At 43.0% G+C, this 23,992-nt stretch overlaps 1 protein-coding gene across 5 annotated transcripts in view; it reads left to right on the forward strand.

The window, feature by feature from the left end:
* The first annotated feature begins 309 nt into the window (after window positions 1–309).
* Foxp1 (forkhead box P1) overlaps window positions 310–23,992 on the forward strand; it is a 526,824-nt gene continuing 503,141 nt past the window's right edge. For 2 of the 5 annotated variants that reach the window (XM_045134135.1, XM_045134136.1), the window contains exon 1: window positions 313–595. The gene's annotated coding sequence lies outside the window, so the exon portion shown is untranslated. Of the gene's footprint in view, window positions 596–23,992 lie in introns of all 5 variants that reach the window. The other 3 variants (XM_045134139.1, XM_045134138.1, XM_045134137.1) reach the window with 3 other exon arrangements.

Here is a 23,992-nt window from a genome sequence, read left to right on the forward strand (position 1 = left end):
TTCATTGTTTGGTTTAGAACCAGAGACTCTCTAGACACTCTTTTCTTCATGACAACCTGTCCACATGTGAGGCTACTTCACCCACTTCCTGAGGACAGTACTTGCTCTGGCTGCTGTCCCTGTTCTGTGTTGGTGTGTGGCTTCCTGTGACCAGCACGGTTGTTCCCCATATCACCAATTGCCGGAGAAGCATATTTTCTATATGCATCTATATTCTCATGTAATTTGCTTAAAGGTGCTCCTTTTTTTTTTTTTTTTTTCCAGACAGACTGTCTCTCTCATTTGGAAGAGAAATTTTGTGAGTTTCCCAGACCCACTCCCTAAATTTCAAGTTTGGGAAGCTGAACCCAGAGAGGCCGCCGCTAACGCATCATGCCCCAGAATCGCTTCAGAATTGCTGGGGAAAGCTGGTCTTTGTTTGAGGTACCTGTGTAGAAACCCCAGTGTAGCTGTGGGTCTGGACTCTGCCACAGAGGTTCTGTGTGTGCCAGGTGCTCTGCTTGGTCCATCCCTGCCAACCGAGTCTTTCATCTTTCTGACTGTGAACCTTGGAGGATTTTTCTTCCTGTTGTGAGAAGACAGCAGGAGTGTTCAGGTCAGTTTGGAGATGTGGTTAGAAATGCTCAAATAGAGACTAAAAAAATAGGAGCATGATTATTCATCCAGATATACTTAATTTCTATATTTTCCTTATCCTGCCAAAGAAAGATGTAGCTCATGGTATCTTTGGCTTTACCCTTCATTTTAATGCATGGACAGTGTACAAATAACATAAAAAAATCCTTTTGGGGGTATTTGAGTTTTATTCCATGGAAGCCATTTGAAGTAATTATTTTTAAAGATCCTGCTAATTTTAGTGTTTTGGAATCCACTCTCCCCTGACATTAGGAATAATATACTATATTTTCTTTCAGTTTTCTCCACATGACTTTCCTCCCTACCTCCTTCCAGCACCATTTCCAGAGAGGAAGCCAGTCACAATGTTATCGGCAATAGAAAGATTTCAGAATGCGTTCCTGGGCATGAGTATCTTGAGGGATGGCTGGGTGCCTTCTAGGAGACTTCACACGTTTCCTGAACATGGAGCCTCACCATGGCAACAGCCATGTCACATGACACATTGGTGACACATGTGAGGTGCTGCCACAGCTCTTCCCAGGTTGAACGTCTGTGACTCATTGTTTCCACTGACACAGCGACTACTGTAACTTGCAGTTGGAAGGTTCTGGGGTTTTCATTGCCATTACTGCACACTGACTCCCATGGCACGCAGAGGGTTTGAAGAGGGAAGGCATAAATAAATAAGTGTGTGCTGTAAACACTGCCTTCATCAGCTTTGCAGATAAATACTTGTTCATCAGTGAACCTCCTTGCCACTCACAATATCTCCCCTGCTTAAAAGCATATTTTGTTGCTAACACCTTGGAAGTGTCAAACTGTTTTATTTTTTTATTTTTAATCATGGTTTTACACACTTCCACTTGGCAAATGTAACAAGAGAGAGAGAGAGAGAGAGAGAGAGAGAGAGAGAGAGAGAGAGTGAGTTCATGGTGGCCCCTTTTTAGTATTTATTTATATTCTTCACATGTCGCAGATTTACTGATGAAGGCATGGTTCTGGGAATATATTTTTCTTATTGTGAAATATATGGAATACATAAATCAGAGCCTAGTAGTATGGAACCATTGCTCGTGAAGGTTGTATTATATCAAAAGACTGTTTTAGAGGTCCAAGATGGGTAGTATTTTATCATATTTTAATTCTGAGTGATTCAGTGAGTGATTAAAAAAAGAAGATGTAGAATCTGGAAGACATTAAAGAGATGTCAAGGACAGACAGATTTTGATTTGTAGCCTAATGAAATGTTTTGCCAACTTTTAAAGATTTTTTTAAGAGTAGAACTTTAATCATTTGCTTGTGTTTCTGGCATGGTAAGGTTATTCCTGTTTCTCTTCTATGATGAATCCAAAGCGAAAATGGGATAATTTTTAATTAGCAAAATTATAAAACCATTTGCAGCCAAATGTTTCTTGTCTTGTATAAACTGTGATGTTTCGCATTTTACTTTAATCATTTTGGGAGACTTCATTCTGAAGATCTATTTCAGTCGGTGCATTTCATACAGGCACACGTTCTTGGTATTAGAGGTGACCTTGGGGTCTTCTCCAGCTCCACTTGAACAAGTAGCATTTCAATTGTGTGTGTGGCCAGTGTCATCTGCAAGTCTCATGGGGACTGCAGTTGGATATAGCACTGGTATTCAGTTTTGAAGTGCTAAATATCACAAGAGAAATAAGTCCTGGAGGGTTAGAAATGCTTCCTTTATTTTGCTATATGTTCTTTTTTTTTTTTTTTTTTTTTTTTTTTTTTTTTTTTTTAACAGAATCAGGTTCAGCTTTTGTTGAGGTCACTCATGGAATCACTGGAGTCAACATGTTACACTTTGACTTCACATTATGTGTCTATGAATGGAGACTTATTTTAAAATATGTTTTATTGAGAAATAAGAACTGGGGGCCGAGTGATGGCAGCCTACACACAATTCCCAGACTGTATTTTCCTATGCTCAGTTACATTTGAATATGAGAGTTTTACATTTTCTGGGCACTTATTAGACCCATATTTGGAAAGGGAAGAATTCTTTGGAAACGAGAAGAGATTTAAGTGCTCAGAATTTGAAAATCTGCCTAGTCTGGGTCATCTCCAGCTCTTGAACCTTTATACTTCGTGAGGTGGTTGGAGGGCCGTGGCATGGTGTGCCGTTTCGGTTAGGTCCTCTGGAGGGTGCTGTTCCACACCCTTATTTTGCACCATGGCTGCAGAAGGAAGATGGTGCAAACCAGCTGGCTCCATCACACTTAACTCAAGGCTGTGGAGGAAAGTCCTCATCTCCAGACCTCTGCTTTGAACACCATAGGTGTTTCTTACCAAGCAGAAGTGGAAAAATGAGAAGTGTCAATAAATTCTCTTCAGTTGGAGTAATTTTCTTTTTAAAATAGACTCAGCTGTTTTATTTTATTTTATTTTTATTTATTCATTTGACAGAGAAAGAGGGAGAGAGAGAGAGAAGGAGGAAGAGAAAGAAAGAGGGAGAGAGAGAGAAAAAATGGGGTATACCAGGCCCTCCAGCCAGTGCAAACAAACTCCAGATGCATGCGCCCCCTTGTGCATCTGGCTAACATGGGTCCTGGGGAATTGAGTCTGGGTCCTTTGGCTTTGCAGGCAAGTGCCTTAACTGCTAAGCTATCCATTCAGCCCACAGACAGCGTAATTTTTTAATGACACACTTTTTTAAGACTTATAGTTCCTGGGGCATGTCATAGGTGTAATCATTTATTATTGATCTATGAGTAAAACCAAAAGAACAGGAGTCTCCATTTAAAAACAGATGCAGAGAGGGGGTGAAATTAACTAGCTAGTGCTGGTTTTGTGTAGAATTTAAGGAGGCAGTTATAGTTTGGGAGGTGAAAGCCATGTGTATATTGTAGGGTTCCCTAGAGAACTCCCGGGAAGACTCGTAGAGACCTGGTTATCGAAATGAACCCAGCCAACCTGACAACACTGATAGTCCTCTGAAACAGAATGAGATGAGTATTTCTTGGAAATTTCTTTTCTATATGAGTCAAAACAATCCTCCCCAACTGCACTTTTCAGTATGTAGCAGTGGCTCCCTGGGCCTGCTGGGCATTTGAAGCACATTTGTGGTGAGTCACATTGAGGTGGACTACGTGGGAAAATACACACTGGATTTCAAAGACATCAACTGCATGTTGAAGTCGAAGAGTTTGAATGTATCATGTTAATTGAGATGTATCATTAGTTTTACCTGTCTCTTTTTTTGCCTTATGTGATAGTGGAAAATGTAAATTTACATAAGTGGCTCATTTTCTGTTTCTGTTGGGCAGCACTCTTACAGAGCCTATAAAATTCATGTTTCTAAAATCAGAATTCTTTTCCTTAAAAGGAGTATATTAGGCATCTGAAGAGACAGCTCACTTGATAAAGTGCTTGTCTTGCAAGCCTAAGGACCTCTGTTTGACCTCCAGTACCCACATAAAAATTCTGGGTGTGGTAGTGCACACTTATAATCCCAGCCCCGGGGAGGGTAAAGTGGATTTGTGGAACTCATTGGTCAACCACTCTAGCTTTATTTGTGACCTCCAGGCCAATGAGTGACTCTATCTCAAAAAGAGGTATTTGGCATGCTTATGGGACAATGTCCAAGATTATCCTCTGGCCTCAGCATGCATGGGCACACACGTTTCCACACGTGAATGTGTACATGCCACATGAATGGGAAGAGGAGGTACAATCAGTTTTGTAAGTTAATTCATTTTGTCTTCTATTAAGTACACAGGACAATGAATATTCCCTTATGAACTGTTACCTGACTATGAAGACACCAGTTTTAGCTGCGTCCATTTTATATACTTTGTACTGAACCACCTAGTTCAAAAGTCAGGCAGTTAGCATACCAATATGTGGAATTCTATTGAAGACTCTATGAAACTGTCTTCTGTCTTATACTATATGCCTGTACATCTCAAACTGGGAGAACACACATCATTAGGCACCACAGGAATAATAAAGGGCTTTCCTAAATCACAGAATAGTTTATTATGGTCTGCCTTGATTTTTCTTCTTCTTCTTTTTTTTATTTTTATTTTTCAAGGTAGGGCCTCACTCTAGCTCTGGCTGACCTGGAATTAACTCTGTATTCTCAGGGTGGCCTCAGACTCATGGCAATCCTCCTACCTCTGCCTTGACTTGATTTTTCTATGAAGAATTTTGGTGGAGAAAACATCTTTTGAATGAACATATTGGTGCTGTTATGCAATGTATGTCTTATTGTTATTTGTCTTTGCCTATGATGGTACTGTTATCCAGGGCTTCTTTATACTAGGCGAGTGCTGTACCACTAAGCTGTGCTCCAGCTCTACAGCGGAAGGTTTTAGTATTTCCCCTGGTGCTTCTACTTACGTATGTCCCCATTGATTTAATCTTCCAGGGGATTCCTTCCTCATGTGTTAAGTTACAATCCTCTCCCTCCTCTCATTGTCATTAAGATGGCAGTGAGGTAGAAATGTTCAAGATAAAAGTTATCTTAGGGGCTGGAGAGATGATTCAGCAGTTAAGGCACTTGCCTGTAAAACCAAAGGACCCAGGTTCAATTCCCTAGTTCCTAAGTAAAGCCAGACGCATAAGGTAGCACATGCATCTGGAGTTTGCAGTGGATAAAGGTCCTGGCATGCCTATTCTTCCTCTCAAATAAATAAAATAAAAGTTTTAGAAAGCTATCTTACAACAAGTACAACTGCTTCCTCCATTGTGAATTTAAGTGAACTTGACTGTCTTTGCCAGCACCATGCAGTGGGGGTATGGTTTGTAGGCAATAGGAAAGTTGTGTAGGAAGCATGGTTCAGCATTGCAGGTCACAGGATGCACTAGGGCTCAAGTGAGGGTGCTGGGAATGGACAGTGCAGCAGGAGTTCCTGGCTAGAGGATGCCTGCAGGTAGAGGCATGCAAGTAGTGACTTTAAGCCTTGAGTTTGCCTGGTGCAGTAGATGGCATTGTCCTTCACAGAAAAATGGAGACTCAGTAAGGAGTAGTGGTGGGCAGGGGCTGCAAAACGTTGACTTTTGTTTAGGGTACTCTGAATTTGGAGGCTAGAGTGAGACATCTTTTTAGTCATACCCAGGTGTCACTCATAATTTACTTTTCTTCAGAAATTTTCTTATTCCTTTGATCACAATTTAAATGTGATTATACTTTAGTGGTATTCTATTTTAGAGCTTTTTACTTTTTGTATGTGTATGTGTGTAGTGTGTGGTAGAGGCCAGAGTTTGTCTTCTAGCATTCTCGTCCATTGCTTTTCCTCTTGATATTATTGAAGCAGGGTCTCACTTGAGCCCAGAGCTTGCTGCTTTACGTAGCTGGCCTGGGCGACCCTTGTCCCTGCTTCTTGAGCACCAGAATGACAGGCAGCCACCATGCTCACCTGGCACTTACATGGGTGCTGAGGATCCAAATGTTAACCTTTATGCTTGCACAGCACTTTAAAAGTAAACTCTTTCAACCTTTGTTCTAGATCTTTCTTTTTTGGCCATCATGTATGATGTAGATTTTTGTTTTGTAACTGCTTTGTGATAAGAACTAAAGAGAAGAATCACTAATTTATTGTAATGAAAAATTAAAAACGAGCATTTTATTATGTTTCTTTCTAGTCTTTTTCTGAGTGCAAACTTAAATATGCGTTTGTGATCATCAGGCTCTTATAACCTTGTATCCTGTTTTCATTCCTATCATAACAAACTATCTCATATCGCCATGCCAGTTGTTTGAGAGGTCACTGTCATTACATGGCTGTTTATGAGGTGCCTGTGCCATGCCAGGGCCTGTGCCCTGTCTTTGAGATGACATTTCCCTGTCTGGCATGGCTTGCTAATTGATGACTGTTTTTCTCCATGAGGGTGCTAGCGATTCTCTTCGCCATAGGGTATTTAGCATTCCCGGCTATATCTGATAATTGTGGTAACCCAAGACACCCCCAAATGGTTCCTGGTGTTCTAATGTCTCCTTTTTTGCTTCCTGTTTGAAGATTACTGTCTTCAGCCACACACTGGCTAGCTGTCCACTTTCCAGTGGACTTTGCCATTGGTTTCCTTTTATTTTTTCTTCTTGATTTCATTTTGTGGCAGGTGCAGAGGCAGTGGGCAGTTACATATCAAGTGGATTCATGATGGCTTTTTCATTGTAGAACATGGGAGATAGTCATTGTAGTGTGCTGCTTTTGAGAGAGTTCTAGTCTGGTTGGGGATGGTCCTTGACAGTGTTTAGAGGAAGGCTGAATGGTAGAAGGGTAGCCATACCTGAATGAACCTGTATTAGCTGCTTCCTTTTTTCCTGCATTTCTTTGTTACACCAATCACAAAAGTGATGTCCACTTTTGGGGAGAGCATTAGGGGCACTCCTTTGGAAAGCAGTTGAAGGCCCACATCCAGGTTCTACTCAAGCTTAGTTCTACTTTTAGCTAGCTCTGTGTCCATGGGTAAGTTATTGCACCCATATTTGTCTCTTTGTTACCCTATATTATGTGATAGTACACTCCTCAGAAAGCTCTGGTGAGGGTTAGTGAGCTATGCAGGTAAAGTTATTTTATTACCTCAGATGGAGATGGACACTTGTCTAATGCAAGGCTCTGGGTTCAAATTTTGACTCATTAGTTAGCTGCCTAACCTTTCATAAGTTACTTTGCTACTTCAAGTGAGTTGTAACCTGAGAAAGTTAATTTTTAGCAAAACAAAACAAAACAAAACAAAACAAAACATAAATCCAAATTCTTGGACCTGGGGAAATTTCTCAGTGGTTAGAGGCTCTTACTTATAAAGCTTGCCAGCTGGGGTTCAATTCCCCAGTACCCACATAAAGACAGCCAGGCATTCAATAGCAGTGGCCAGAGACCATGGCACAACTAAATATACACATGTGGAAATAAAACTATGTATTTTATTATTTTTATTTATTTTATTTTATTTTTATTCATTTTATTTGATTTGATTTTTGTTTTTCGAGGTAGGGTCTCATTCTGGCTCAGGCTGACCTGGAATTCACTATGTAGTCTCAGGGTGGCCTCGAACTCTGCCTCCCGAGTGCTGGGATTAAAGGCGTGCGGCACCACGCCCGGCTAAAACTATGTATTTTAAAAACCATGTCCAAGCTGGGCATGGTGGCGCACGCCTTTAATCCCAGCACTCGAGAGGCAGAGGTAGGAGGATTGCCGTGAGTTCGAGGCCACCCTGAAACTACTAGTAAATTCCAAGTCAGCCTGAGCCAGAGTGAGACCATACCTTGAAAAAGCAAAAACAAAACAAAACAAAACAAAAAAATAACCATGTCCATTGGTTTCTGTTCCTCTGAGGAATGTGCAGGCTTGGCCGGTGCCCTGCCGCACACGCTAGCATTGCACATGGGTTCCAGCTTCAGAGCTAGCTTCAGCGATGGAGTAAGTGGGGGTCCTACAGACTGGTTTTCTCTTCTGTCTTCTTATTGTGGGGCTGGGGGAAGGTGGGAGTATAGAAACAACTAGAATTTCCACTTATACTTTTTTTTTACTGTATTTATTTTAGGGGCTGTAATGACTAAAAGTTTAAACACCTCATGATGACTCAGACAGTGAACTTGTGTGCTCTTGTCGTTTGCTCTCTGAACTTGGGCTTCACTGTGGGGTACTGGGATGGTTTCAGAGTCTCAGATGCTGGGTCAAATACAAAATTCTCACTCAGGTTACAGCTTTTACTATAGTGCATTGAAGTGGCATGTATTAAAGCAAGTAGAACCAACACCCAAAGTGTTGCTTGGTGAGTAAGTTCAGACAGAGCACACAGACACGTGGAGATGCCCTTGACTGTCAGGGTCTTCAAACATCTGCTCAGCCCTCTTGGATCAACTCAGTTTTCCATGGCTTTGGCTGTCATGTTTGTGTGGTTTGTTTGAGTGTGAACAGTTCTCTTATCTTCAGTCTTGAAAGTCCACATCTTTATTCCTTTATATGAATAACGTGCCTCACTTAAATGGAAAAATTCTAAGAATCCCGAGAAAAGGAAACCTATGGCAGTAAACATTAAACCCTGACCAAGGGGGTGCACTCTCCACAAAATCCATACTTCCTACTTACATCTCCTCCCCCGACGAAAGACTTCTCTGAGGCAGTGAAGCACGCAGCGTGTAATGGAAAACAGTAAAAAGTTCGTCTTAGCGTGTTCTTCTGGTGACTCACGGATCTCATCATAAAATGTAAATGTAATTGCATTTGTGCATCCTCTACCAATAGGCCAATGATAGGGAGAAGGAAAGGAAAACTCTGCTAATCGGGTTGTGGAGCAAATTCTGATAAATCTTTCAACTTGGGAGTCACCTGCTATTTGCTGCGGCCTAGTCAAATAGAACCATTTTGAGTCATCAGTATGTGGCTTTTTCATTCTGTTCACGGGAAGTTTCCTAGAGCTACATCTCTGTGCTGGCCCTGTCAGGTCTTGTGGATTGGGAATTCATAGATAGTATGGGGACAGAACATGTATGGGTTTGATGGTGAATGGCTTTGTTTTTGCCTTTGTTTCTTTAAATTTATTTTATTTTGATCTTTGAGTATCTTTAACTTTATATCTGCAGCAAACAAATACTAGTAAGTGCTGGCTAACTGTTGGTGGGATATAATTGTGTGTGTGTTACATTAGTATATTGGTTATTTTTTTATTATTCAGATTAGGTTTAGCCTCTAGGCATGCCTCTGAGGGATTATCCTGATGAGTTAATTAAGGTAGGAAGACACCTGAACTGGGGGTGGCCCCATGGCATGGGATGGGGTCCTGGACTGTGTCAGAAGGAGAGAGCTGGCTGAACTCTGGCCATTCATCACTCTCTGCTTCCTCCCTGTGCTGAGAGAGAGCAGCTCTGCCCGACCTCCTGCTGCCATGATGCATTGTGACCTCTGACTACAGGCTGAAAGAAACCCTTCCACAACCTGATTTTTGCCATTTGTCCTAGCAGTAAGAAGGTAGAGGAGGAACCTAATATGCCAATGTAAATCCCATGATGACATGCCAGTTTGTTTTAACCGCATGTCACCTGGTATGAAGTAGCATTCAGGAAGTTGCTGTATAATTAGCATTGTATCTTAGCACATATAATAGTAAGTGATAGTAACGGATATTAAGTACTACTGGCTGACATATATTTAATGCTTGCATGTGACAGCCTTGGGTGTGCTTATGAAATATTGTTCGAGGCTTTACTCACTTGCTTCTGGCTAGAGTTCTTCAGGTAGTCACCTTGTGCAGGAGGGAGGCAAAGGCTCAAGAACATTAAGGGATAAAATCATGACCACATGATCCAAGTGTCTTGCACCCAGTTCTGTCTGTCTCAGAAATGTATGCCAATGGAGACAGGCTGCTACACTCAGCTGCTGGTTTGTGACATTGTTCCCAGTTTATTTTTTTTTCTTATTTAATTTTTTTTTTTTTTTTGAGGTAGGGTCTCACTCTGGTCCAGGCTGACCTGGAATTAACTGTCATCTCAGGGTGGCCTTGAACTCATGGCAATCCTCCTACCTCTGCCTCCCGAGTGCTGGGATTAAAGGCGTGCGCCACCACACCCGGCTTTCTTATTTAATTTTTTATTGACAGTTAACATAATTACAGACAATAACCCATGGTAATTCCCTCCCTCCCTCCACTTGCCCTTTTGAAACTTCACTCTCCATTATCAAATTCTTTATTTGGTAGTACTAGAAGGTTCTCAAAGGGATACCCAACAGGATGCGACTTAATCATCAAGAAGGAAGAGTTGCTTATAAGTAATAATGGGTTACAACCTATGTCTTTGCCATGTGGCAGGTACCTACTAAACTTATGTATAGCTAACTCACTTTATCTCTCTAGCATCTATGTAAGGTAACTACTTTCATTAACCCTACTTTACAGATTGGGAAACTGACTCAGGAAATTAAAAAAAGAAATTAAATAGTATAAACTTCTGTTTTGAAGATTGCAAGAGCCAAGTGCTCAAAACACCTTCACATTGTATAAGTGCTTTATTGTAAAAACTAATAATATTTTAATATCAGGAGTCAGTAGGTAAGAGACAGAGAGATTGATAGGTGGATGGATAGATAGATATATCCATTGATTGACCCCTAGGCTTCTGAGTCTACAAAGGTGTCTGTTGGCCTGACATGAGGCCAGTTCTATCCTGTAGACCCAGGCTCCTATAGACTTTGCTTTGAATAACATACTAAAGCCTAACATCATGTAAGTTGTGAGCAAAATTCCTAGGCGGGAGCCAATGCTTGAGAAAGTTCCCATGGCGATTCTGTCTTCTATTTGATGTTGGCCTGTGGCTCACATGGATATGGATTTTCTGGCTTTTAGTTCTGGCTTTTGCTTCTCCCCTCCTCCCCCACCATCATTTAATGCAGCAAGAAAATAGACATTCTAATATGATGGTTGTGGCCCAGCTAAGGTTTCATAATTACCAATCAGTAATTAATCTGAATTTCAGTGTGTGCAAAATCACGTAGTGGATGTGATTTCCTTCAGCATACTCCCATTTGGATCCCCAAGATGACTCAAATTCATTTCTTTCCCCAATTAAGGTGGAAACAGTTTTGCAGTTGTTTATTTTGGGGGAGGATGGATGGGAGATGGTGACTTAGAAGGGGTTGGCTTTCTGGGAAAGAGATGCAACTAAAGAATGGTCCTCACTGTGTGTGTTAAATACTACTGACATATTTTGTTGATGCTGGCTATTCTATGTGATTGCTCTGAGCTCTGAAGTCTTCTCCTCCTTTGAAATCTGTTGGTTGCTATGACAACGGTGTTGTTTTGGGTTTGGGTGGAGCTGTATCCACAAATGTGGTATAAAGTCATTTATAAGATGGGTTAATATTTATTCTGGCTGGGCATATATGGAACTTATTGTAATGACAATCACAATCACACATGCAGAATAAATTTACACTTTTATTGTTATTTTCTTGGTCTGTCTGAATGTGCCATTTAGCTTGGAATGGGCCGTTGTTTCCTCTGTGATTTGGATATTGCCATTTAAAAGGCAACACTCAGTGCCAGTAGAGCAACGTGGAATTGCTCAGAGGTTTCTGGGCTCCACAGTCCTCAGACATCCTTGGAAATGAACTGTCATTCAGAATTGGAATTTCTACTATACCTGTTAGCATCGTGTCCAAGTACCCGCTTGCCAGCTTGGTTCTGGCCCTGCGCACACCCAGACCTTCAGTGTCACGTGTCCGCGTGTGCCTCCCCATCCCTGTACGCTTGTGTCAGCAGGCCTTCGGTGTCACGTGTCCGCGTGTGCCTCCCCATCCGTGTACGCTTGTGTCAGCAGGCCTTCAGTGTCACGTGTCCGCGTGTGCCTCCCCATCCGTGTACGCTTGTGTCAGCAGGCCTTCAGTGTCACGTGTCCGCGTGTGCCTCCCCATCCCTGTACGCTTGTGTCAGCAGACCTTCAGTGTCACGTGTCCGCGTGTGCCTCCCCATCCGTGTACGCTTGTGTCAGCAGGCCTTCAGTGTCACGTGTCCGCGTGTGCCTCCCCATCCGTGTACGCTTGTGTCAGCAGGCCTTCAGTGTCACGTGTCCGCGTGTGCCTCCCCATCCGTGTACGCTTGTGTCAGCAGGCCTTCAGTGTCACGTGTCCGCGTGTGCCTCCCCATCCGTGTACGCTTGTGTCAGCAGACCTTCAGTGTCACGTGTCCGCGTGTGCCTCCCCATCCGTGTACGCTTGTGTCGTCAGACCTTCAGTGTCACGTGTCCGCGTGTGCCTCCCCATCCCTGTACGCTTGTGTCAGCAGACCTTCAGTGTCACGTGTCCGCGTGTGCCTCCCCATCCGTGTACGCTTGTGTCAGCAGGCCTTCAGTGTCATGTGTCCGCGTGTGCCTCCCCATCCCTGTACGCTTGTGTCAGCAGACCTTCAGTGTCACGTGTCCGCGTGTGCCTCCCCATCCGTGTACGCTTGTGTCGTCAGACCTTCAGTGTCACGTGTCCGCGTGTGCCTCCCCATCCCTGTACGCTTGTGTCAGCAGCCAAGTGCTGTCATTAAAACCCTTGGTGATTTAGGACTGCTTAATGAGAGAGAGGATGGTGAAAGATTACGGCCCAGGGACTTGTCCAGACCCCAGATGGAGGACAAGAGAAGGATAGGGATTTGGGCTGGCTCCAGGCATGACCAGTGAGAATGATGAAAGGGAGCTTTGATGGAAGGTTACAGGAAGGGGAACCACAGTGGACAGGGGGTGGGGGACCTCAGGGTGTGAACACACAGGAGAGTTGTGAGAAACCCTTGTCCACAGAGGCAATGACTGTAAGGAAGGGGTTGTCCCCTGGCTAGTGCTCAGAAGACAGGCACTGTGGAAGATCAGAGGACAGCCCTGGGCCACAGGGGAACATGGCCGGTATCGGCCAAGTGTGGTGGTGAGCAGTGGTAATACCAGCATCACTCAGGAGGCTGAGGCAGGAGCATCAGGAATTTGAGCCCAGCCTGAATTACATAGTGTCAAAATAAAACCAGAACTCATTGTGTGGAAGAAGACAGTCACCTGGATACTAAGTGAGGTCCATGTTGTCTGCTCCTGTCATTTGTTCAATCTTAACAAATGCCTTTGGTGGCTAGCTTGTAAATCCTACCTGTCTGAAGCCAAACAGTGAGTTAGGTGACTTCACAGAAATTCCTTACAGATGCCTCAGTTCATAGTTAGAGTACGGTCCCTGGCCGTCAAGCTTTGCAAGCAGTTGCCTTTAACTGCTGAACCATCTCCACAGCCCTGATTGAGCTATTTTGAGAGACTCCCTCCACTCAGAAGATTGACAGATATGGTTTGCTCTTCATCGATGAGTGCTTCACACCTATTTCCCCAGAATTTGGGAATCTGAAGTAGGAACATTGTTTCAAGTTTGAGGCTAGCCTGAGCAACATAGTGTATTCCAGCCAGCCTGGGTTTCATAGTGAGACCCTTTAAGGGGCCAGGGAAGTGGAAGGGAAGGAAGAGTGCAAAAATATGCTCCTCTCCATGTCCAAAAATTCCACCTCATGAGAACTGTTGGAATAGGTCATGTGCCCTGTTCGAAGATTCTTGCATTGTGGTGTCCCTTTATGGGATATCAAATAGTGTTGGGTGTCATGTTCAAAGTCCATTCATTTCAGAAGACTTTCAGGAACTCATGCATAGATTTGAAACGCACCAGAATCCACCAAACCTTTTAGCTGGTCACGATCCATGGTGCTGCTGTGAGTCCTTTGGTCCTATGTCAGACCTGCAGAACCCCATGCCAAGTCAGAGGTGCAGCTGTCTTTGTGTCAACACCCTTTCACTGTGAGAATGCCTGGTCTCTACTACCCTTCATTGACTCAACATTACCACGGTAATATAAGGTTTGGGGCTGATGATGGTGGCTGTGGTACCACCCGATGGCATAGGCAAATGGACTTTCCTGCTCATAGTGCACCCTGGTTTCTTACAGGGATATTTTCTCCCTTTATTGGGAGGGCTGCAGTAGCCTGCCAGAGAGAAGAGTACAAGTCCCCGGGACAATGCACCTTTGTCTCTCGGGGTGATATGTTTAAATAATTCTTAGGAGACATTTTTTTTTCTTTTGGCGAGGGGATTCTCTGTCCATCTACCCACCTTCTCATCAGTTCTTTGTTGATCATCCCATTGTGTTTCAGGGACTCTGTAAAGGATGGGTCAGAAGAAAGACTACATTACTTGATCCTTCTCTCTTGTTCTCTCTCTCTCTTCCTCCTCCCTCTTCCTTTTTCTATTTCCTCAAATACACACCATCCATGGCATCTAAAACTCAAGTGTACTGTTACACCTAAAGTCCAAGTACATTGTTACTTGATAAAATTTTTTTCTTTTGTATATTTTGGCCTTGAGCTCACTAGTTCTCTGAAAAACTAGTTCTGCTATAGTAAAAAATAAAATGTTTTTAATCATTGAAGCTGTGTTCATTTAATTGTGAAGACAAACAGATTGTGTCTAAGGATAAGTGTCACTTGCAAAACACAGATGCCATCATCCCTTGCGTTGTGTGTTACTTGCTTCTGTACCTGTCTCGGGGATGGTGTTCCATGGAGGGGAGAGGAGAGGGCAGACGAATGTCCAGCATGACCTTCCTGATGGTTTGTGGGGCTTCGCACCTTTTCCCAGGACACGCCAGGGTGGGGCTTTGGGACCCACACTCATGCTGACTCAGCATCACCCTCCACCTCCTTTGTCTCCTGTTGTTTTTCTGCCCCACCCCTCAGGCTATTTTTTCAAGGGAAGAGACGGGGGAAAAATTCCTCTGAAAACAGTCCAATCCCAATCAGATTCACATTGCATAATAAATGCTTGTTTGGACATTGCTTGGACTGTCATTTTAGTGAAAATCTTCTGTTTGATTAAATAGCTTCTCTGTTATGTATTGAACAAAATGAAATGTATGTCATAACAGATATAACTACATGATGACAACTTTTCTTGACTGTGAATTTCATTAAAGATATACATTTGTGTTGTATCCCTTTGAATGACAGAAGTTGACAAATAGCTGGGGAAAGTTGTTTTCTAGAACAAAGTTAGCAGCATGCCCTGCCTAGATATCTCTGATCCTGAGACAAACAGGATTGCAGGTCAGGAAACCTAGGGAGACTGGGGCTGTGGCATGGGGACCATAGAGGGAGGAGTGGGAAGTTACCACTCTTGAGAGTCTGGGGCAGTGAGGGCATGTGCTGCCATCTGTTTTCCACAGTGACTGCAAACTTGTCCAGAGTTGTCAACTTTCTAAGTGCTTGGTTTTACTGCCTGACACTGGCTCACTGGATACAAGGATAGATTTCCTCATTTATTTATGGCCTCTAGACCCAAAGTGACATCAGTGTAGACCTTACCATCTTGGACCACTGTGTGGAGACATATAAGACTGGAATTAGACCTGAAAAGATAAAAGATACAGGTTCATGTGTATGTCAGTGTAGTCTGAAGTCCAGGCTCTGGACTTGGACTGTGTGGTTAGGTCACTTCCTGTGAGTTGACACATCTTGGCAAATTCCATATGGTGCCTCGGATATCGTCATTTGAGGAATGGGAGGAAGGGGGAAAAAGAGAGGAAGATTAATCTGCTTGATTGAGCCAGGTGTGGCAGTGTATACCTTTAATCCCAGCACTTGGGAGTCAGAGGTAGGAGGATCGATGTGAGTTTGAGGCCACCCTGAGACTAAAAGTGAAATCCAGGTCAGTGTGGGCTAGAGCAAGACCTTCCCTTGAAAAACAAAACAAACAAAAATAGTCTGCTTGATAGTGGTTGTTACCACAAGAATGGTAATGCTAGCCAGGGCTCATCCAGTGCTCCTGTAATGACTCACTGGACCCATACAGTACAAAGCCCTGTGAGGCAGGCAGTGCTTTCATCCTCACTGAACAGGTAAGGAAACTAAGGTGCAGATACACACTGAGGTCCTCTGGCTTTCACAGCCTGTATTGAGTCTTTGTGGCTGGCAAAGTCAGTCTTCCTGGTGTGCCCTCATTATCATGTAGTCATGGGTTCTAGCTTCAGGAAGTAACAACTGAGCCAACATCAGACTACTCATCTTCCTTCATCCCCTTATGAGGGGGAGACCAGAAGCCAGATTGGTATGTACCCCATGCATGGCAAAGGGCTGGGGCCTTCTGGAAGTAACCGGGTGGAGTGGGGTAGTGTTATTTGCTTGTTGATTTCCCAGCTCCCAGGAGCCAAGGGCATCCGGGCTCCAGCCAATTCCCTGAAGAGCCCAGGCATGGAACACTAGTAATTTGCCCTCTGTTTCACCTTTGTGCCTCCCAGGGGCTGCACTCCAGCTTGTGGGGGCCTTACAGGAGGTGTCTGAGGCATCCCCTCATGGGAGGTTGTCGACCTTGGCAGGTAACCATGAGTGAGCCTATGCTGGTCATTCCCTAGGGGTGCTACTCACCTGCTGTGGGCTCGTAGTCCCCTTGTTTTCCTAATAGTGTACCTCACTTACAGATGGGTACCCAGGGCCCCTCAGTTTTGCCTGTCACCATCTCTAAGGACCACTCCTTAGACCAGGTTCTCTCTTGCTGTGTGTATCTGCTTGCCATTAGCAACACTTGGGCTTTTACAAAAAAACGTTGCTCTGTGGGAATTGTTTTGGGTTCTAGACTTTTCCCAGGTGTTGTAGGCATTGCCAGACAAAGCCTCAAACGTAGGATGACTTGATCTGAGTTGTGTCCAGGGGTTGAGACACAATAATCACAGGCACCCTCGTGACTACTCCGGCTTTCATATGGTCTAGTCTTTCATCCAGGGATCACACGCATTTTATAGACACTAAATGAAAGGACAGCACCCCCGGCAGGGAGAGTTATTGGGTCCATTCTCATGAGCTCAGAGAAGCCCGGTGCCACTGTCCATGTCATGCCACTGGAGAAGCCTGTCACACGTGGCTCCTGGGCTGGGAGGTGCCCTCATTGCTAACTTTTCCCGAGAGGGGCCCCTGAAATGTCCTGAATGCCCAGTCATGTGCTTAGTGTTTGCTGGTCTCTTCCTAAAGGCTACTTCTTGTTGATGCTTTCCCCCATGGTGAGTCCCTAGAAAGTGGCTGAGTCACAAAGCAAGGACAGGCAGCTGAGGGTCAGGCCAGGCTGGCCTTTAAGGCCAGCATCTTTTAGGTAAAAAAAAAAAAAAAAAGTACAGTTAAGTGACTTGATAGGGGTAGGAGTTGGGTTTATAAAAGCTATGGGGGAGGGGGGCTGCTTGAGAGAAGGCCTGGGTTCCCAGTTTGTTGGACCGCTTTCCACAGTGAAGTCAAGTCCTCTGAGGAGCCATGGCGGCCTTAATTTGAATTAGACAAAACTGTATGACTAAAACACATTGGGAGTGGTGGTTAGTTCCAATTTTCCTTCATCACGTGACTGTGGAATCCAGTATAACTAGGTGGAATTTATTCTGAGCAAAGTCCAGATTCTAACATAACTGAGATGATTTCTGTCTCTCCCCCATCTTCACTGATTTTTCAAATCCCGTAGTAGCTTTGGCAGAAGACACTCGGAAGGTTAGCTTTGTACACAGGGCCTTTCACATGTTATGTTCTCTTTCAGAAAATTAAGTGGTGCTTGCAACTTATTCAAAGTGACGTTTTTCCATACAATTGGCCTGTGGCAACGACATGACTCTGGAAGGCCCATGTGTACCTCAGTAAAGCCCAGAGCACTCCTGAAGGCAGGGGAAGGTGTTTGAAATACGTCATATTTTATTTTTTCTTCAGAAATTCCTGAGCTGATTCTGTGATGTGAACATCTAAACAGAGTAACGAGATTCCGACTGGTTCATTGAATCAGGCCTACGTGGTGTTTTTCCTTTGGCCCCTTTCAAACAAAATGGGAATAATTTTTTTTTCCAGCAAATAACATTGCCTTTTTCTTTTTCTTTTTTCCCTGAAGGGTCTTATTCACAAGTAGGTTGCTTTACATAGTATTATATTGGTGAAATGTTCCCTGATTTTATGTAAGGGGTGCTGACATTCAATGCTGTGTGGCCTCTGCCTTGGTTTCCCTTTTGTCCTGGTGAACTGTCTAAGGCAGACCTTGTCAGGTTCAGATACAGGCAGGTCAGGGTTGTAAGATGGCTTTGTTAACATTCTGATGATCTTGTAACTCTGCTTCAGGCTAAAGGAAATGCCAGTTGCAAGGATAGGAGCTCAGTTTTAGTCACTTTCCACAGTTACTGACAAGGTTCCTCCCATGTTTCCCCTAATGGCCTAGTAATGCCACAGCCTTTGGTCAGTATTTATAAGTCCCATGGAAGGGCCCCCAGGCACATGCCCTGTGTGGTATACGATCCTGAGGTTCTATGTAACATAGCAACTTGTCTTTTGGGGTGTGATATTAGTATGATTTTTACATAGAGAGAGAGAGATCATCAGCCCACTTTATTCTAATATGAAACAAAAGCCATTGTGACTGAAATAGAGAGTCCTGTGTGACTCACCCCATCATAAAATATGCTTTGTATACAGAGTTCCAAAGAGATTTATAACTTTCAGTCACCATTTTTTCTGTAGGTTGTGCTGATTAATTTCAGGAATGGACAGTCTTTTTAAACCCTGTAAGATAAAAGTAACACCGCCCCCCCAAAAAAAAAAACAACAACTTTGAAACCTAGATATGTAAAGTCACACGCCCCTGGGGGAGCTGGCTGGCTGGCTTTGTTGTACCAAGTGCTCACCAGCCTGACACAGCCGCTCCCAACAGTCAAAGGCCTCGTCATCAGATGATTGCTGGAAGAGAATTTGATTTAATTTTTTGTATTGTTCTTTTAACTGAAGAAAGTGTAAAATCAAATTTGGTTCAGCTTATATGCATGCCATTTAGGATGATGGATTCTCCTAGCTTCCAGGGCACAGTGTGAAACTTCTATTTTCCCCATCTTTATTTTAGGCTAAACATGTCTGTTTGAATGACAGTGGTGTTGATGATATATATTTGAGACGGGCTAGCAATGCCCTCCACTGTGCTGGGGACTTCCAAAAATGAACTGTACTTTAACTTTTAAAATATTATTTGTGACCTTAAAGCCTCATTCCTCCAGACGAGTAGATGGCTTGCTCAGAACCAGAAGATTGGCCCAGATTTATGTATTTTAGGCTCCAGAAGAAAGTTACCTTACTACTTAAGTTCTCACGGCCAAGAATGCTTTAACAAACAAAGCTAATCAGCTTCTGCTTGTTAATGAAAATTGAAATCACTGTAATGTCCCATTTACATCTCTCATTCCTGTCAAATCATACATGGTTTCTTGTGTGTGCATGTTTGTGTGTCTTGCCACTTCTTAAAACATTGGGAAGCCAATGTTTTATTTTAGCCCAGTTTGAACTTTAGCTAAAATAATCCCTTTGGAGTACTTACTTGCAGTGAAACAAGTATAAAAGTATACCTGTGTCTGTTATGTAAGGGCATGCAGTGGGGAGAGAGATGCTCCTTGGAGTTTTGTTTGGGATAATTTTTATTAGTTGTTACTAACTGGAAATGGGGGGGGAGGAGGTGTGTTAGGAGAATAACAAGAAGGAATCCCTCTTCTGTTCTCTGTAGATGATTTTTACACTTTGTTCAGTATTTAAACACTTCTTACCTGCTCAATGTCCGCCTGCACACCCACCCTTCTTGGGTTTCTAAAGCAGGGGATGAAACGTGCCCTTGTTGCTGGCTTAGTTTATACATCTGTCAGGACAATATGTTATCTTTCCTTAAAAACGCAGATGTGCTCCTTGCAATACAGAGCTCTTCAGTCAATAAATAAATTGAAGTAAAGACTGTACCTAATACCCATTTAATTTAAATTCATTTTATAAACATAAAGACGCTTTTTAAGAGAAGCTTTAATTCCTACTAGCACCTTGATTTGTGGTTGCCATGGAGAATCAAATCTGTCATTTGACAAGAAAAGTCACCCATTTATGACAGCACTTTATCTTGTCTCTCCAGGGGAAGAAAATGTCAAAAGTGAGAGCAGAAAAAAAATAAAGCCTTGAAACACCAGAATTTCTTGATTTCATTTTTATTATTCAGCTATCATAGCCTTTCTGATAATAGCAACTTGGTGAAAATAAATAATGTTCCTACAGTAAAATCAAATATTTCCTATTGGAATGGACAGGGTTCTTTGTGGCTGTCAGTACTGTGGAAGTCTGGCAAGAAATAGTGTTATTAGATAAACCTACGGTGCCCAAATCCCATTTTCCTTTCATTATAGTGTCAAAATAATTATACCTGTATAATTTGGGTAAGAAATTGCAGAATAAGTAAAATGGCCCATTGCAAGAGATTGCTTTCTGTGTGTGTTCCTTACAGGGCGGGGTTTCTACCAGCTAAAGAAATGACTGCTGGGGAAGGTCTTTGCATTTGAATAAAGATGTAGAGGTCTTCCATATTATTTGCTAAATGGGTAGGTAAATGCTGTGTTCTGTTACATTCTTCACATACTTGGCAAATCTGAGGCGAGAAGCCGAATATCCCGCCTTGTCAGATACTGGGATATACATAGTTTTAACAAACATTTTAAAAAGATTTCATCTCCTTTGATATTTGTTAGGGTTTTTGAAATTAGGGTTTCACCTGAGAGATTGAAAATGCTTCATGTTCTGGCCCAGGATGACTCTTTATAGCTTCACACCTGTCTGTGATGTGTGTGTGTAGACATGTATACCTTGTGAATTTTTTTGTGTGAGTACTCCCTTCATAGTTAAGCTACCTTTTATGAAATTTGCATGAAACAAAATGTTGGCACTCTGCTCCGGTTAGTACATGGGCTCCATCCTTTTCCAGGTCAATGTTTGTAAGTGCTGGAGGATGCTATAGTTTGATGGGACTTGGAAGTGACTTCCATCGATGAGATAGCTTTGTAATCAAGCCCTTTTAGTAAAGGTTTGCTGTAAATGTCTGAATGGTAGGGGAGCTGGTTTCTGGAACAGTTGTGTCTTTCTGAGATTACGAAAATGGAGAGAGAGTGGGGGAAAAAGGCTGAACTCTCATTTTCCTGAAATTGGCGCAGGGTGCTGGAGCCTTGGCCAATGCTGGTTGGGATGCATTGCAAGAAGCCTGTAGCACAATTGTCTCCCTCCTGTGCCTGTGGAGGGGGTGGGGGTGGGAAGCAGGGTGTGGTTTGCTGGAAAGAAACAAAGTAGGGAGAAGGAACAGGCAAGTCTGTGGCAAACAGACCTACACTAAATACCAATAGCAACATATTTTACAGGCATAACTTTGGATTGCCTTGGCAGAACATGTCAGATAAACTGCATATTTTTACTCAGTGTTTGAGCCATTTCCCCTACCATTTGTGTGCACTGGGGAAGTTGATTGCTGCAATGTGAGGCCCGGTACACTGAAATGAGCTCTAAGGGAATATGCGTATCACAGGAGTTGGCAGTAACACTGTGATTAGGAGTTAGAGGGTCCTGCTGTTTAACACTCATACCTTTGGCCTTCTTCATTCAAGTTGCTGCTTCCATTCTATGGGACTGAGGAAGAGCTATGGACTGTCCCTAAAAGAAGTCTGGGGTCTCTATTGTGATTAAATGTAATTTAAATAAATACTGGGTTAGAGGTTAGTATAAATTAAGTAAGTATTGGGATAGTTTCAGTATATTGCTAATATAAAGGAATATGTGTCTGCTTTTTGGTGAAAATGAGCCATGTTAATTGATAATAGAATTACAGTTGAACACAGTGCTCATAATTTTTGTGATTGTGTGGATATGTAAGAGTAATTATGCTGTTTTCATGGGATCATTAGCAAAGACCTTTAAGAACATTGAAGAGATATACATAGAAGGAGGCTCTGTGTTTCGTGGCTAGACATCTGTCAGCATTCTCCAAAATCATCTTTCCATTCTATGAGAGAGAAGTCAAGTGTGAGTATTCTACTCTCCTTGAAGATTGATTACACAGCTCTGAGATAAGCTGCTAGAGCAATCCTTTTCATATGGGGTATTTTCTTAATAATAATTTGAAAGCATCATTTCTTAAAAATAAAGCCACTGATACTAGTTGATGGGCTTATTGCAAAGCAAGAATTTCCTCCAATATCCTACAGGTGGATTTTAATGTATGGATATGTTTCATCCTTCTTTTTTCAATAGGGTCTGGTGATGTAGCTCATGCTGGACCCCGTCTTGCCATCCAGCTGCCTCAGCTCTCCAGTAGTAGGATTACAGGTATTACAAGAATGTACTGTCATAACCACCTACTCTGGTGTCAGTCTGACATTCCCTAGTGTATTTGGCACTGACTGTAGTTCAGCCACTGTATGATTGAGGCACCTCACAGTGCTTGTCTGCATCTTCAAACAAGAGACTGGTGCTGAAAAAAGACTAGTATGGCTGGGAAGATAGCTCAGCCAGGAAAGTGCTCGTCTCCCAAGCATAAGGACCAGAGTTCAATGCCCAGAACCCCCAGTGGTATGAGCATTTGTCATCTCAGTGCCAAGGAGACAAAGATGCGGACAGCTTGCGGGGTTTCCTGTCTCCCAGTGTAGCCTGATTGGGTGAGCTCCTGACCACTGAGACCCTGTCTCAAGAAAGGTGTAGGGCACTTGAGGAAGGACACCTATGGAGCCCCTCTGGCACACATACACACCCACACACCTACCCCCATCATGGCCCTAACCCCCCCCCCCACACACACATACACAGAAGACAAATACATTGTCCTAAGAGCCCAAGCTAATGTGAGGAGGAATTGGATTTTGAATAGCCTCCCTTTATACTCTGGGGAGGAAAGGAAGTAAGGGCTAAAGGGAACATTTAAAATCAATTTTGCTCAATATTCTGATTTTCATCTGATAAGTTCTGTACGAACTCATGTGCAGAAAGAAAAATGTAACAGAAAACTTAGCACCTTCCATTGCATATAGCGTCTTTGCTTCTGCAATAATGAAAGTAACAGAAAACCTTATTTACATTTCAGAAATAGTTTCCTCAAATTTCCTGTTTTGCCAGACTTTTGTGTGCCCCCCCTTCCTCTGTTGTGCCTGCTGCCCACATGCTGTGCTATAAAGCGAGCCGGGCTGGCTGGTGGGTTGGGTTTTGCAATATGCATCATACATCCCGGCTAGGGAAGGCCTGGTGCTCCCTCCCCCAAATACCCCAATAATCAAAGTAAGGGCACCCATTCTTACCTCAGACGTTAACTTCTTCCCCCCGCCTTGGCATGACTTTTGACTGTGCTTTTTGGAAACACCTTGTCTGTCCAACTTTACCTGAAGGCTTGCTTCATTGTGTGATTAATGTAGTCAAATTATAGTCATGTTTTAATCACTTAATTGAATAAAAAAGAACACTTTGAACTGGAAAGAAAAATGGTGGTGTTTATGAAGCCGTCCTTGCATATTCACACAGATCTGCAGTGGCAGACAAAGAGAGCTTGGGTTTGCTTGAGGCTCCTACCTGATACCCACCTCTAACAATCACTAAAAACTCCTCTTTCCTAGGGAAGCTGCGTCAGGGAGCTTGAAACCACTGGAAGCGCAGTCCTTTAAAAATAACTCGACTCTTCATATTTGCAGCAAGCATTTGGGCTTGTAGAGCAGAAGGGAAACCTGGACCTTTAGAAGCAGGAAATGAGAGAGGTACCTGGAAGCAAATGTGTCTCCTTGCCCTTCTTACAGCAATTCTGTGAAATCCCTCCCCACCCAACACCTAGGAGTTCTCTCATTTGCTTCATTCAGATTGTATCAAAAGCAGTGTTTTCTTACATAAAACAAGTTATTTAGAACCCCCTTGAGAGCTAGTTTCAAGTTTTCTTTAATTAGAAGGGAAGGGTAGTTAATGAGTAAAAGTTAACATATAATGGATTATTTATTGCTGCTTGTTAAATTAGTTGGTTTTGGTGTCAGACAAAGTGAATATTAGATTTAATATTTCCCTTTTTAGTTGGTCTGTTTTTGTGTGA

Source organism: Jaculus jaculus, chromosome 14 (assembly GCF_020740685.1).
Source record: "Jaculus jaculus isolate mJacJac1 chromosome 14, mJacJac1.mat.Y.cur, whole genome shotgun sequence".
Taxonomy (NCBI): Eukaryota; Metazoa; Chordata; class Mammalia; order Rodentia; family Dipodidae; genus Jaculus; species Jaculus jaculus.